The sequence below is a fragment of the Morone saxatilis genome, unplaced genomic scaffold, assembly GCF_004916995.1.
Source record: "Morone saxatilis isolate NCDOM2014 unplaced genomic scaffold, NCSU_SB_2.0 Contig19, whole genome shotgun sequence".
In the NCBI taxonomy this organism is placed as follows: Eukaryota; Metazoa; Chordata; class Actinopteri; family Moronidae; genus Morone; species Morone saxatilis.
In genome coordinates this window covers 2935813-2942760 of record NW_023339751.1, presented here as the reverse complement: position 1 = coordinate 2942760, position 6948 = coordinate 2935813, and positions in this window count along the sequence as shown.

The window sequence follows — 6948 nt, the reverse complement described above, 5'->3', positions numbered from 1 at the left end:
CACATGTGGAAATTTCAAATTGACTCATGTCTTGACCTCAAGCATTTGCATAATCTTTGTTTATTTTTTGTTGCAGCGATCATGTGGTTTTACGATTTTCTCTTTCTGTTTCTCTGTATAAAAACCTTTTCCAACCACAAAGAGGAAGCCAGTTTATGCATTAACCTGCCTGTTGGCCTCTGTCTCAACCTCACAGACACTGTAAATAAAGGCTACCTCACTGACATCCACTTGTGTTGTTCAACACCACACATTACCATTTTTATCCACTAGATGGCATTCCTGTATAGAGAGCAGAATAGAGCAGAAAATGGAAAACCAAAGACAGGACAGGCAATCAGATATTTCAGTGGGTTTGCGTTGCTGACAATTTAAGCCACTACCAGCTACGTTACATCATGCATTAACATCACTGTCTGTTTTTATATCGTGAGTGAACGGCAGTGGCAGTTTCAGTGGCTCCTTCCGACTCTCAGCATTTATTTTAGTGAGGACTTGAGTCCTGTCACACTGCAAGGAAAACCCTGAGGAGCTGTTTCTCCATTTCAGAACTAATACTTGAACATTTGGCCACATGCTTAAAGCCTTTAAGACTCAAGTGCACAATTACAATCTGAGATTCCCAGAACTCATCTGTTAAAAAACAAATGAAACTGATTGACTTTCTGGAGCATACAGTCAGTACTATGACTCTTTAGTGAGGGAATATAGTCTAAAATGCTGAGGACATGTGACCACTGCAATGTATCCCCCATCACTCACGGAGTATTTTATTATTTTATTAGACAGCAACCGTAGAGGGATGGCAGGAAATGAGGGGAGAGAGAGATGGGGAATGGTGCCATAACCCCTAAGCCAGCAGCGTGCCCCCAATTCTTTATATTTTACTTATTCAGTGAACTGTTCAATGATACCTTCTGTAAATTTGATTTAAATGAGGGTCCCAGTATGAAACCAACAGAAGGTGAAGGTTTTATACTGGCTATTAACATTTCCTGCATTGTCTACTGTAGATTCATACTCCTGCCCTGGTGTGTCTGAGTGGGAGTTAAAAATGAAGTGATATATATATATATGTTTTTTATTTATTTTATCAACTGATTAAAGTTAACGAAACAAGCCAACTGACTGGAGTTATAAAGTATGAAACTTTATATTTCGTTTTTAGCATGAATGTAATTTTTTGACCAGCAATATTATTTATTCATGTATTCAGTTACATTTCTGACCTGTTTGCTTACCTTTGGGTCTCCATATTTCTTCAACACATTATCACAAAAATATTTCTGTGGTAAAATCTTCATTTATTAATTTTCATTTGAACATCTTCTAAAAATATTGTAAACTGCGTATAAAATACCAATTATAAGTTGTTTTTTAAATTTTACTAGTTAAGTCTCACCAGGCTCATTTTCCAATGAAAAAATGACGAAGCAAAGTATTGCATAATGTCATGTTTGAGTTTTGTTTTTGAGTGACGGAATAACTCAGATCAGTTTGCAGTTCCTTTTACAAACTTTGTCAAATGATTCTTTTGTTTAGAGGATAAACCTTCATTTGGATCTGGATATAGAGGAGGTGGACACCGGTTATTGGCAGCTGTGTAGGACTTAACACACCCATAACAAACAGCTACTGTAGCGTAATCTCCTGGCTTCACGCCTCCCTCTCCATCCTCTCCATTCTACTCCCTGCTCCCTGGTCCTTTGCCCACCATGCCGTCCCCAGCTGTCCTGTTCTCTCTCCACTGAAGGAGGGAGGAAGAGGGGGCGAGGAAGGGAGTGAGGGAGGGAGCTGGCCGCCTTCAGCCCTGCCTGCCAGCCTGGCTGTCGTGTTCAAGCCTCGATGTTACAGACTGTGGTAGCAGCCTCTTAGGCCCCTATAATCCACTGGATTGTTGCATTAAAACCATCACATGATTCTTTGCTCCCTTCCAGTTGTACCGTGTTGCGTCACCATTAGAGGAAGCTATAAATAACAAAGAGGGGCTGTGGGGGAGGAAGGGGAGACTCAGGCCTATCAAACACATAGAACAGCACAGATTGGCAGCTACTGGCTCCTTCCGAACCCAGCACACAGCTTTGAGTTACAGAGTGCAGCAATATCACCAGACTTAGTCTTTGGCATGCTTCACAATACTCACAAAGGATTTGATGCATTAGGAAATTCAGCAGCGCAGCAGGGGCCAATGGCTGTGACAAGAAAACAAGTTACAGGGAATATTCAGACATGTCACTCACTGAGAGTCTTTTTCCTTCAGAATGAGAAGCTACCTCGGATTGTCACATCATAGACTGAAAATCAGGTGCGGCTGTGTTGACAGTAAGCCACTGTGAAATAGCAGAATGGGGTTGAGCTTGGTAAAATAGGTTGGGGTTTTGTTCATTACTTTCATGTGCTTTGACAAGTGATGTAAGTCTTCAGAGGTCTCCTTGTGGAGAAGCTGAGAGATAGTGATTGGCTGGAAGGCAACCTCTGCAGAGGGAGACGCATACTGGGGCAAAACACAGCTATGACAACCAAATAAACCAATAGAGCTGTTTTTTGTTTTCCCATTTCTGGAGCCCCTATGCACTGCATTAGCATACATCCTATCCTATGCCCGCTAGGCAAACAACTACAGTACAAGTCTGTGCAAGAAAAAGCAGGCTCTTTCTTCCAAGTGAATAATGGATGACAGAGCAACATGCTTCGTAAACGTATACGTCACTGTCTGTTACTACGTCACCATTACTGCATCATCACTATTGCTATCACACAGTGGAGTGGCCAGTGAAGTGTTCAGATCTGTGTATAGCTGCACTAATCAATAGCTCTTATATTAACAGTGGATTAAATAACAATTTGTAACTGTTGGCGCACTCATAATGACAAACCCACAGAAAGTTGACAGGATTATTGCTACTATTTCTACCCACAGCAGGCAGCTATTTTCAGCGTTGGTGAAGAGTACAACAGAGGTAAATGAAGAGTGAATATTAGACTGTTTACACGTGCTTTTCTCACTGTGACATGTCAGAATGTCTTCTGGGAAAAAGGCCTGTGTAGAAATTCTCTATTACAGATGAAACTGCAATCAGAATTATAATGAAATAGACTCACGTATCACAGTTACAGCACTCATTATATGAACAGAGTGTCATATCATCATATAAATTCTATTGTTATTGTATTAATATAAAAATTCATTGTAACTTCGAGACATAACATATATTTTGCATGTAAAATCCTAATTTGCAAAGTAACTATAGCTATCAGCTGTCAGATCTCACCAAAAAAATGCAATATCTCTGAAATGAAGGGAGGTGGAAGTATAAAGTACGTAGTATTGTCGTATAGTTCCTGGAGTTAGTACTGTCATTCTGCAAAGTTTCAGGACTTAAAATAATAATAGTAAAATGGTGAAACTTGTAGCAGAAGTGCAGAGATATCCTGACCATTAGTCCCTGGTATGAGTCAACCTTTAAAAAAGCCGCATCCTACATTTCCCATAATGCAGTTTTAAGTTAGACCCTCCAAGCTTTGTAAATGCTCATAGCTTTTAGACTGCACGCCCCCAGTTTATAAGACAGGCTCAAACCTCCAAGCTCAAGTCTAGATAACAATGATGACATCATTATGACATCATCAGGGTTATTTTCTTAACTTGTCAAAACTCCTCCAGAGCCACAGAACACATTATACAGCAGTTTTCACAGGCTGAGTAGTACTCCCATAGATGAGTAAATTGATATTCATGTGTACAATCTATGTGTTATGTACAGTACTTGAAAACATATTCTTAGTTACTTTCCACCACTGCTGCAGCCTTAGCTCATACACACACATCCCAACACACACAGAGACATTTTACGGACACACACACACACACATCCCATTAGAAATGTAGCTTCCAAGAAACCAAGTGATGATATCTAATAAGAAGTTTTGCCCACCTCTTTCTGTCTCCTCTTCCTCTTTGATCTCTCCACCTCACTCCTTCTATTCCTCTCTTCTCGTAAGCCTCAAACTATCCATCCAAATCCCCCCTACCCACCCCCTTCTCTGTCTCCCGCCATTCACTCTGCAGCTCTGCTTCGCTCTCCCGCCCTGCGAGTCTCGAGCATGTTATTTAAGTCAAGGGCGGCATTAGCATGACGATCACAGCCTTCTATCGCAAGTCCTGTCTGCCAAGGCTGGAGCTGAAGGAGCAGGCTTTGTTATAAGGGTGGAAAGAGTGCTTCTAAACATGTGAGGAGTAAAAAGAGAGAGAGGGAGGGGGAGGCTAAGGCACACAGAGGCAGGATAACACGACGTGTGAGAAATTGAAGATGATTTGTGATTACGTAAGACAAAGCATACATGTGTCTACATTATAGAAAAACATAATCCATTTGTGTGCCATTCATTGTCGGATTGATCTACGCACTTGAAAAAAGCTCTCTCCTCTCTGTCAATGAAAGACAAAAACACTTTCCACAAGTGTCAAGAGACGGGCCTACAAAGAGACTCAAAAATCATGCCCTCGATCACATATACGGCTCCTTCATCATTATATGAAACCCTCAGTGAAATCAGATCAGACTGTAGGCTATGTATGAATTCCTCCTTGTTACTGCTGATGTGATTACACATGCATGCCCCCAGAATTAAACACATACATGCAACATATATTCTCAGGAGCAGACTTTCACTTCCGTCTCCTCCTCTCTCTGCTCATACTCTCTATTTACAAACCTATTTATTACAACAGGAAATTAAAACACAGTTAATTGTATCATAAACACACATCTGTGTTACTAAAACCAGATTAATTTTTAATGAAACAGATGCCGTCCTAGGCCAATTTCTCCCTTCGCCAACCACGCAGTCCAACCTATTGCGGCCTGCAGTCTTGAAACCACCCAGCGAAGCATCCTTTTGTTTTACTGATTCTCTGTGGTAAGCTGAAAGCAACAGCACTTTCTGGAAAAACACACTTATTGGTTCAAAGACACCCCTGGTAATAAAAGCCATCATGGTCTTATATACTAATTATCTACATTATCACCACTGCAGCTCATTTGGCGCTGCAGCACACAAAATAATTCAGTAAAAAAGATATATTGGAAAGATATTGGCTTCAGACGTCCATGACTCATCTTTCATGGACACCCTGCAGTAGTCATGTTCAGTCTGGATCTTCATTGCAGACGGAGGGGAGAGATGGGGTCTGACATTTCACATGGCTTTCAGTCAGACGAATAATCTGATGGTGGGGAGGGAGGGGGGCATGTGGCCTTGGAAAAGAAAAAAAAAAAACTCCAGCTGCATATTAAATGTGCTCAGGCGTTTCATGGCCTGTCAAACCTGGGTGTGATTTGTGATGCACGGAAGACACACTGTCTCATTTCCTGGGTGATGTGTGCACATGTGGATGCCTATGCATGTATGTGTATGTAAGGTCTGAGCATGCACAACACATACACACACACACACACACACAGCGGCAGTCAAGCCTGCTATCATTTGAATTCCTCCCCTGTGGTGGCTCCGTAAGGCATCTCAATCTCCATCACGCTGTCAGAAGAAATAAACACATTACGGCGGGAATTGAGAAATAAAAACAGGCTTTTTCTTTCACTAACATTCATCGTCACAGAAGTTAAATGCGCTCTCTGCTCGTGCACACACATGGCGGACACACACACACACAAACACAAGCCAAAGATGCTCTCATCCGTTGCATGGTGAAAAAATACATTTATTGGAATCTGTGTCAATGTAGAAAAAAGTGAAAACTGGCTTTAGGTTTTGTCACAGTACCACAGGTGAATATTCCAGGAGCCGTCTGGTGAGCCGAAACGAAGTCAGCGAGCTCGTTTAGGGCAGTACATCTGCTACTGATGACAACAGAGAAGTCGGCCTACGGTGGCCTATGATACCAAACACATCGTCTCACAGACACTGAAAAGCTCAGGCTGCTCCTAAGACACACCACCAGCAAATACACATGTTGTACAGCAATTCACCTAGACCTATGTTCTCTCAGTTTAATGTGGGTTTAGCAGGAGAGGCTGGTTTCAAATGTTTTGTTGTGATACTGTTACAAATCCCTTTCCAATAACTATAAAGCCAGGGCCACTGACTGCCAGCATCTAAGGAGCACATATTGTGTGATCAATTGTGGGCCACTCTTTTATAACTCATAAGTAAGGCCCACTATCCCATTTTGTTCCAGACCCTGGAAATAACTCCAGTGGCCCTGTGCAAAGCTATGAGGGTCATGCATCATCGTTGATGTCTGCCAGGGCCTCCTTTCACTATTCAAAGCCTGCCATCCAAATAAAGGGAGTATCACATTAATGTTTCTCGTTTCTTTTCTGCAGAAGTCACTTTTTTAAATTGAAATATTTCTGTCTGAACAAACATCTCTATAATAAACGTACTGTAAGTGACAAATTCTATTCTGGCATTCCAAATGTTGTTATGGGTAGTGCATTTCTATTTCTGATATGACAGGATAAGTCTCACAACACATGGCGAGTCTGCATACTTTATGAAGTAACTAAAATTGCAACAGAAAAAAGGCATTTGAAAACAAAAGAAGGACATTTTCTAAACTCAGATACTGAGTATTAACATTGAGAGAGGTCAGTTTTTTTCCCATACAACTTTCTTTACATATAGACTTATTTTATTCTTAAATATCTTAAATCTCATATAAAATAATTCATCAGAAACTGATTTTATATACACAGACAAGAGTGCACAAGATGAATAAAGAGATGGTGTGCATGCCGAGGTGGTTTCGTGAGAGCAGGGTTTGCTGTGAGTTTATATGCGCTGCTTGGGTGCACATTTTTTTAAGTTTGGATTTTCTGATGAAATGTGCGACTGGTTTTGTCTGCAGTATCGCACTCAATATCATCATTCATAAAACAAACAAGTGCTTCTCAATCGATACCGAGCCTTTTTCTCCTCTTTTGA